The following is a 9,155-nucleotide window of genomic DNA, read 5'->3' as shown; positions in this document are numbered from 1 at the left end:
TGGCCACTGATATTTAAAAGTAGGTTAGCAAAAAATACATTTGATATGTCTAAAGACTTTCTCACTAATTGATATTTTTTTCTATTATTTTCTATGGGCATTCCACTTTGTTCCATTATTCTCTATGGGCATTCCATCTCCCTGTTAAAGTCTATGGGCATTCCATTCTGTCATTCGTTTTAGTATGTCCCGCTTTCGGCAGCCTAACAGTCAGCACCCCGGTTGAGAAAAGCTGGTCTGCACAAGGGAGACAGAAAAAAAAAGCAGACAGTAACCCTAATTCTGCTGCACAGCCCCATCTCAGTGACCTATTGCACTGGTTTAGAATTCGACGAGAAATGTTTGTTTCCGACGCTGACCGAGCACTCAGCGATCCGCTCATCACTCCACACAACCCCTTCCCTGCATTGTCACCGCTCTACTTAGTCCTTACCTAGCCAGAAGGGCGGGAGTGCGTCCTGCCAATCAAACAAACCCGAAAACCGATTGGTCCACTCAGCGGACAGGAAGTAGCCCAGAAACGTCAGCGTGTGATTGGGCGCGTCTGTGCATTCGGGGCTGTGGGCACTTCCGGATCCCTGGTGTCAGCTCTGCGGGAGAATGGATACAATGCCGGAGAATGGGAGCCGCTGAGAAGTTGTGACCCCGGGGGAGACAGGCGCTACAGGCGGACACAGAGGTCTTGGGAAGTCGGCAGTTCGGTAAGAGGCGGATGTACCAGAACAGTATCCTTCCCTTCGTACTGCCATCAGCTGTACAGGGACTGGGCACTGTCTGCTGCCCTCCATCACAGGGGGACAGGCCCTCAGTCCCTCCACAGCTGGGGCTTTTCATACACCCAGGAATGCCAGAGTTTATAGGACAGATCCTGGGCCAGCCCCTCCCACCTGGGTCACGTGATGGCTGCTCCTTGTACTGGTGTAGGGATTGGAACATATTGCAGTTTGCCCATCCATAACCCTGGTTCATATTGGAGTGACTCGTCATGCAGTTTGACCTGTCAAATCGCATGACAAGTTTCACGCTATTGTCTGCAAAGCCGTGTTCAAATTGATGCCACTCAGACTTTGAGGTGCCTCATCGATTTAAAGTAGTGCATGCACCCTGGTGGATTTGGGTGCGACTTCTAGACATCTATGCATAAAACTGCACAGATGTCTTCAAAGTCACACTGACTTGCGGCTTTGAAATTGTGCGATTTCAGATCGTCGCACAATTTCAAAGCCTCATTCAATGTGAATGAGGGCTAAAGGTAACTTTTTCCATTGGGGCAGCATTGGGTGGCTATTCCAGAGTAATCGTGTTGCATGGACACAGCAAAATTATACAGAATTTATATAGTGTCTACAGTTTGCTCAGTGCTCTACAAAATGAAGGCAGATCGTACAGTTGCAATACAATTTGGTACAAGAGGAAACCGCAATGTCTGGGGAATGCCCAGGATAAACCCAAAGCTTACTTACCACCAGCTCGCAGACAACCAAATTGACCTTTCTAACAGTATGCGTTAAAAACGGGGGGTTTAGTCCACACACATTTGCAAAAGCATGCTTGAGCCACTTCACGGCACCCTGGTGTCTGTGGTCCTAACACTAAAATAAAGGTGTCCCCGCAGTGGAGGCACATGCATTCTGATGGATAGATGAGAGCAGATGGACTCCTTAAAATTACAGGAGCACATCAAACACCCAGCGAGAGCACAATGACAGCAAAGGTGTTGGTGCGCTGCTGGACCAATACAAACACACGTTATAACAAAAACTTGCCACCACCCTCATCTATAGCTGGCTATCGCAGTAAGCGGCATTGGAGGGCTAAAACCAGTAACAACAATGTCTGGAGAATGCCCAGGAAAAACCCAAAGCCTACTTACCACAAGCTCGCAGACAACCAAATTGACCTTTCTAACAGTATGCGTTAAAAACAGGTTAGTCCACACGCATTTGCAAACGCATGCGAGAGCCACGTCACGGCACCCTGGTATCTGTGGTCCTAACAGTAAAATAAACAAGGAATTGGAGGGCTCTGCTTGTTAGAGCTTACAATCTAAGAGGGAGCGTCATGTGATACAAAAGGTAATTACTGGGGGATGATCTGTTTTTACTTTCTCAATCACAGTGTATTAGAAGCAGGATAGGCTTCTATAAAGAGAAGGGGTTTCTGTGTCCCATTGAGATTTCCCTTCACTTCCTGTCCCATAGTCAAAACGGGAAGTGAGATAAAATGCTTCAAGTGCGGGAATCCCGATGTGTCACCAGAAGAAGTGTCCTCTTTGGAAGATTTGCCCTCTTTTACTGTTTTAGGGATAACCTAAAATTTAGAATTTTTTTATTCCTTTCATGTTTGATGAAAAATGTTAGAGGGCAAATGGAGAGTGTGACACCTAATATGGAAATGGACAATACAAACCTGATTATCCCTCTCCACTCTATCCAAAACTACACCAAAAAAGTTTTACCCTGTTACACTTTAACCACTTAAAGCAAATAACTTCGTTGGCTCTGGAGCGAGTGCTGCCGGAGCCACGATCCCGCTGTGATTGGACATAGCGGGTCTGATTGCCACCTGCGATCGATCGTTCAGAGGCCAGACAGAAAGGTGATATGCCTACTGTATGTAAACAAGGCAGACCACCCTTCTGTGAGGTAAGAAAATTAAGATCTTGTGAAGAAACACGGATCTCGGTTTTCCTCCAGTTAGCACTCCCTAGGGAACACTTAACCCTTTGATTTCCCCATTATGTTAACCCCTTCCTTGCCAGTATCATTTATACTGTGATAGTGCAATTTTATTTTATTTTTTTAAGCACTGATCACTGTATTGTCATTTGGTGTTAGATTTGTCCGCCGCAATGTCACAGTCTCGCAAAAAAATTGCTGATCGCTGCCATTACTAGTAAAAACATTAAAAAAAAAAATCCATGAAAATATACCATAGTTTGGTTTGAGCAAAAGTTATAGTGGCCACAATAAACATACGCTTTTTTTTTTTTTACCAAAAATATGTAACAGAATACATATTGGTCCAAATTGATGAACAAATTAGATTTTTTTTTATTGGAGATGTTTTATAGCAGAAAGTAAACAATAATGCTTTTTTTTTTTCCCCCAAGATGGTGTGTCTTTTGTTTTTTTGTTTTATAGTGCAAAAAATAAAAACCACAGAGGTGATCAAATACCACCAAAAGAAAGCTCAATTTGTGGGGGGAAAAAGGACATACATTTTATTTATTTTTTTGGGTACAAGGTTGTTTGACCGCACAATTGTCAGTTTAAACAACACAGTGCCGTGTCGCAAAAAAATGGCCTGGTCAGGAAGGGGGTAAAACCTTCCGGAGCTGAAGGTAAAAAAAAATTCTTACACAGGCTAGTCTGAATAGGTGTTAGGGGATGGATAATTTTTAAGAGTAGTTAGGTTTTGGCCAAAATTCTACTTTTAACTGCTTCAACCCTCATGCTGGTTCTAAAACTTCTTACATTTATGTAAAAATCACTAAATTACTTGGAACCCCCAAACCAGTTTACATTTTTTTAAGCAGAGGCCCTAGAGCATGGATATGCAATTACCGGACCTCCAGCTGTTGCAGAACTACAAGTCCCATGAGGCATAGCAAGACTCTGACAGCCACAAGCATGACACCCGGAGGCAGAGACATGATGGGACTTGTAGTTTTGCAACTGCTGGAGGTCAGATAATTGAATATCCCTGCCCTAGAGAATAAAGAGGTAATCCCTGACGCTGTACATCTGTTTTTAGTTTTATGGTGGTAGTGATGAGAGCGAAAATATCAGTCTGGACTCCTACTAGGCCACAGCCCCAATGCGTTTACCCCCCCCCCCCCCTTTTCATAATTGAGTGATTATTGATGATGATCAAATATTCCCCCACATGCATGGGATCTCCATGACTAAGCTCTGGAGGTAGAGTGAAATGTGTTGGGGACGTGGCTTGGTAGGAGTCTAGGCTGAAGGTGTCACTCTCACCAACACCATAGGACTACACGGATGTGCGGCACCAGGGATTAGCTTTCTTCTCCCTTGAGCTAGAGCCAGGATGAGCTCCATCCCTTGCCAGTGCTCCCAGCAGCGGTTGTTGAGCTATCCACATGCACACCCCATATCGGCAAGCTTTAGCGGCACACACAGCAATACCATTGGCCCTAGAGAATAAAATGGTGGGTGTTGCAATGCTGTTTTTTTTTTTTTCCATGGCGAGTGGTTTTTGCGCAACAGTTTTCAAATCCAAATTTTTGAGAGATACTTTTCAGGAAATTTTAGTGCACACAAACAATATATATATTATTATTTGGCGAATTATAAAAGATTATTTTACACTAAGCAAATAGATACCAAACCCGTCATGCTTTTAAATTGCACATGCCCATGGAGCGGTGACACAATATGGTACATTATATATTGGGGACGCTTTAAAGGCCTTTACAGATTACCACTTTAGATTCACACAGGAGGTCTGGTGCTAGAATTATCGCGGTCGATCTGACGTTTGCAGTGATACCTCATGTGTGGTGGGATTTCTATTTACGTATGCATGCAGGACGGATGCATTCGTTCTCCTTTGCATGTGAGCACTTAAAAAATTGTTTTTTATTTATTTTTTAATAAACTTTTTATTGGATAAACAACCCTTGCGATAGCATAAGCAGTGACAGGTACTCTTTATTGTAAAATCTATTCGACCCCAGAACACTCCTGCACTTAAAAGCAACAGATCGATCAGATATCAGTTTTATCTGATGCTTTCACAGGCCGATAAAGGCCTGTTTACATTGTATGAAACCAACGGTGACAAAATACTCAAAGTCCGGTTTCTTAGACCGCAGAGATGATTAGAGACATTCCAGTCCTCAGGCATCACTGTGATCAGTCGGGATAGGACAGGAGGGGGTAGCCCGTTTCCCTCACCTGTAATGGCAATCCAACTGCTAATTAGCCGCTAGGATTGCTTTTAAATTAAAGATAGCAGGATGATGCTTGTAGCTATAGGCATTATCCTGGTATAACCCTTTCAGCCCTGGTTCACACTGACTGCGGGAATGAAATTGTACTAGTTCATTCCCGCATATCAGTCGCGATTTCAGAGACATCTGTGGTTTGATAAACATTTGTGCATATACCGTGGTGTCTGAAAAAATCAGTAGCACCTTCTTTTTATTCTAGAGGTCATATGGTTTCATAAAAAAAAATTTGGGGTCTTTCGCAAATTCTGAAAGCTGTAGGGAAAAATGAAAACCTTTCATCCATTCTTTGAGAAATTTGGATATTTACACTTTTGTGTCTGTTCAGTTTTCACCATTTCACACAACTTAAGTTACAAATATTTGTTATTTATTAACTCAGTACAGGTTAAGCTTTTATATATAGTAGGAATTTTGTAAAATTTGCTGTGCTTTTATCTGCTAATAATTGTTTTAATGTATTTTTTACAAATATGTTCGTTTGAACATTTGCACAAACACAGCGGGGTCTAAAAAAAGAAAAAATCTGTAGTGCCTTCTTTTTATTCTACTGATCATGTGCTTTCAGAAAATATATGGGTTTGGGGGGGGGGGGGGGGGGGGTCTTTCACAAATTCTGAAAGCTATAAGTGAAAAATAAAAAAGCCAAGGAAAAATTGCAAAAATGGTTTGGCCACCTGAGTTTAAAAAATGGAGCACGGGACCTGGCAGCAAAAAGGGTACGCTTTTTAAGTGGTTATAGCAAAGTTTTTTTTTTTTATTTATTTATTTATTTTTTTTTCCTTTTGTGATAAATGTTTTACAGTAAATTAATAAAAGCTGATCATTGTATGCACTAAAGTTCTGCTATGATACCCTGTGAGTAGGCAATCATTTTATCACAATAGAGAAATGCAATGTGTCTTCTGCAATAAAACATACCTACCTTCCTGCTCATAGTGATCCCTGAATTGTAAACTGAGCTGTGCAAGCGCAACCGTCTAATGCAGCCTTTCTCAACCTTTTCAACACAGAGGAAGGAACCCTTGAAATAACTTTCCTGTCTCAAGGAACCCCTGCTAAAAATTACATTAAATTCAATCCATAATACGTTAGTGTGAAGGTCAGTGGGAAGAATACTCCTTTTACACTTGTGGACATTGAGAATTACCCCTTAAAGATAGCTAAAAAGATCATTTGGTATTGGTGGGTATCTGAGAGGCAGAAATGGTTCAAGGAACCCCCTAGCAACCTCCTGGAGGGGTACTCTACGGTTCCATTTAACCCTGTTTGAGAAACCCTGGTCTAAAGCCTGCCATACACATTACAGATGATTGCTCAATCTCTTTTAGATGTAGTGTAAAGGCCTGCCTGACTGAATACAAACAGAGTTGATAGTTTTAGTAAATCTAATCATTGTTCCTAATTTTTACTGACAATCATGGTACCAGCTGGTTGAAGAAAAGCCAATGTAGCACCAATATTTAAAAAGGGCCCAAAATACAACCCTGGGAATTAGACCAGTTAGCCTAACATCAATAGTATGTAAACTCTTGGAAGGGATAAGGGAATATATACAAGATTTTAGTAATGAGAACGGTATCATTATCAGTAATCAGCATGGATTCTTGAAGAATCCTTTTTGCCAAGCCAATCTTTTACCCTTCTATGAGGAGGTGAGTTGCCATCTAGATAAAGGAAGGCCCGTAGACATGGTGTATCTGGATTTTGAAAAAATATTTGACACAGTTCCCTGTAAACGTTTACTGTACAAAACAAGGTCCATTGGCATGGACCATAGGGTGAGTACATGGATTGAAAACTGGCCAGAAGGGCGAGTTCAGAGGGTGGTGATAAATGGGGGAGTACTCGGAATGGTCAGGGGTGGATAGTGGGGTCCCCCAGGGTTCTGTGCCTGGACCAATCCTGTTTAATTTGTTCATAAATTACCTGGAGGATGGTGTAAATCTCTGTATTTGCAGGGCAATAACTTCTAAGCAGGATATGGAAACCTCGCAAAAGGATCTGAACAAATTAATGGGGTGGGCAACCACATGAGCCTAACAAAGCAACCAGAATATTGGTAATGCATTATAAAAGGGATTCATTCCAGAGATAAAACGATATTTCTTCCACTCTACAAGACTCTGGTCTGGCCGCACCTGGAATATCCTGTCCAGTTCTGGGCACCAGTCCTCAGGAAGGATGTACTGGAAATGGAACGAGTACAAACAAGGGCAACAAAGCTAATAAAGGGTCTGGAGGATATTAGTTATGAGAAAAGGTTGCGAGCACTGAACTTATTCTCTCTGGAGAAGAGACGCTTGAGGCTGGATTCACACCTATGGCATTTTTAGTGCATTTTTCAGATTTGTACTACAGCATGTATTAAATGGACTGTAGTGCAAATCTGCAAAAAGCACCAAAACTGCATAGGTGTGAATCCAGCCTGAGAGAATATGATTTCCATTTATAAATGCCATACTGGTGACCCCACAATAGGGATAAAACGTTTCCACAGAAGAGAGTTTAACAAGACTCGTGGCTAGGGCTGCAACTAACTATTATTTTCATAATCGATTATTTGGCCGATTATTGTTTTGGTTAATCGGTTAATAAACTACAAAAAAAAGTGGGTCAGATTGACGTTCATTTTCAACCACAGTGACGGAAAAATTTGGAAATAGAAAACTTCTTGGTCAAAGGAATTTTCAGACAATGTATGTGGTTTTCGTTCAGAAATTAAGTGAAAATTTCAAACAAAATTCTTTCATTCAGCAAATGTACAAAGATTTTTCATCTGAATAGTCTCACCTGAAAATTGATCCGTGAGGCCAGCATAAGGCTCGGTACACACCTATGCAGTTTTTGCTTTCGATCTGTTTCTGCAGTGCTTTTTGCTGTACATTTTGATATTTGCGCACGTGATTTTACTGCAATTTGCGTTTTTTTTGGGCAGATTAAAAAAACACAAATTGCTGCAAAAACGCATTACATTCTTTTCTGCAGCTTCTCTATTGAAGTATATTAAACCAAAAAAGCTCCGTTTTGCGTTAAAAGTCCCTGACCCTTTCCAAATATGCAGCGGCTGAAAAAAAGCACAGATATGAACGTGTCCCATAGGAAACTATGTAAATGAACTGTAGTGCATTTCTGCAAAAAGCACCAATAAACATATAGATGCGAACCAGGCCTAAGACGTTTAGTAACCTAATGGGGTTAAAAAAAAAAACTAAAATTCGAATTAGCCCTTTATAGTACAAAAAAAAGCAAATCGCTACTGGAAGGGGTTCATTTTTTTTTACTGTAGAACAGTGAAAGTAATTACAGTAGTGATTATATTTTTGTACTATAAAGGGCTCATATTTTTTATTTTTTTTGAACCCCATTATGTTACTGGCTGATCGATTTATGAAAATGGTAATCAATTAATTTCATAATCTATTAGTTGTCGATTAATGTTTCAGCCCTACTCGTGGCCACTCATTAAAATTAGAAGAAAAGAGGTTTAACCTTAAAATACGCAGAGGGTTCTTTACTGTAAGAGCGGCAAAGATGTGGAATTCCCTTCCACAGGCAGTTTCAGCGGGGGGCATCGATAATTTCAAGAAACTATTAGATAAGCACCGGAATGACCGCAACATACAGGGCTATACAATGTAATACTGACATATAATCACACACGTAGATTGGACTCAATGTTTTTTTTTTTTTTTCAACCTCACCAACTATGTAATCTTGATTGTATGGTCAGATTACAATGTGTGTGGTGACCTTAAAGCAGAGCCTAACTGTGAGGTTAATTTATTAAAGGCAAATGGACTGAGCACTTTGATGGTTGCAGCTTCTGGCTTATAATTTCAATTAACTACCATGGCGCTGTTGAGCGCTTGGGTAGTTCATTTTCTCTTCCTTTCAGTGTGTATCTGCCTGGTATGATCAAATAGAAAAACAGACAAGTCTGCAGGAGTGCTGCTGCTTTACAGGCTTCAAGTAAAAAACAAAACAAAAAAAAACATGCGTGCACTTCCCTTTTATTTTTTTTTTTTTCCCCTACAAAAGATGTGCATTTTATTTTTTTAAGAAGGTAAACTTATGCTTTAAGCACTTTCCAATTGCACTAATTTTCCTCAGAGTTTAGTGAATGTGATTGAGCTCTGAGGATTACCATCATTCAATCATATGCAAGCAAAGATGCAGT

At 40.8% G+C, this 9,155-nt stretch overlaps 1 protein-coding gene across 1 annotated transcript in view; it reads left to right on the top strand.

Annotated features, from left to right (window-relative positions):
• Nucleotides 1-532: 532 nt before the first annotated feature.
• LOC143933891 (GTPase KRas-like) overlaps nt 533-9,155 on the top strand; it is an 82,700-nt gene continuing 74,077 nt past the window's right edge. The window contains exon 1 of the mRNA XM_077457001.1: nt 533-701. The gene's annotated coding sequence lies outside the window, so the exon portion shown is untranslated. The remainder of the gene's footprint in view (nt 702-9,155) is intronic.

Source organism: Lithobates pipiens, unplaced genomic scaffold (genome assembly GCF_037356315.1).
Source record: "Lithobates pipiens isolate NorthernLeopardFrog02 unplaced genomic scaffold, aLitPip1_a1.2 Scaffold_27, whole genome shotgun sequence".
Taxonomy (NCBI): domain Eukaryota; kingdom Metazoa; phylum Chordata; class Amphibia; order Anura; family Ranidae; genus Lithobates; species Lithobates pipiens.
Note: the sequence above shows the minus strand (reverse complement) of the source record. Positions and strands in the feature narration are given on the sequence as shown.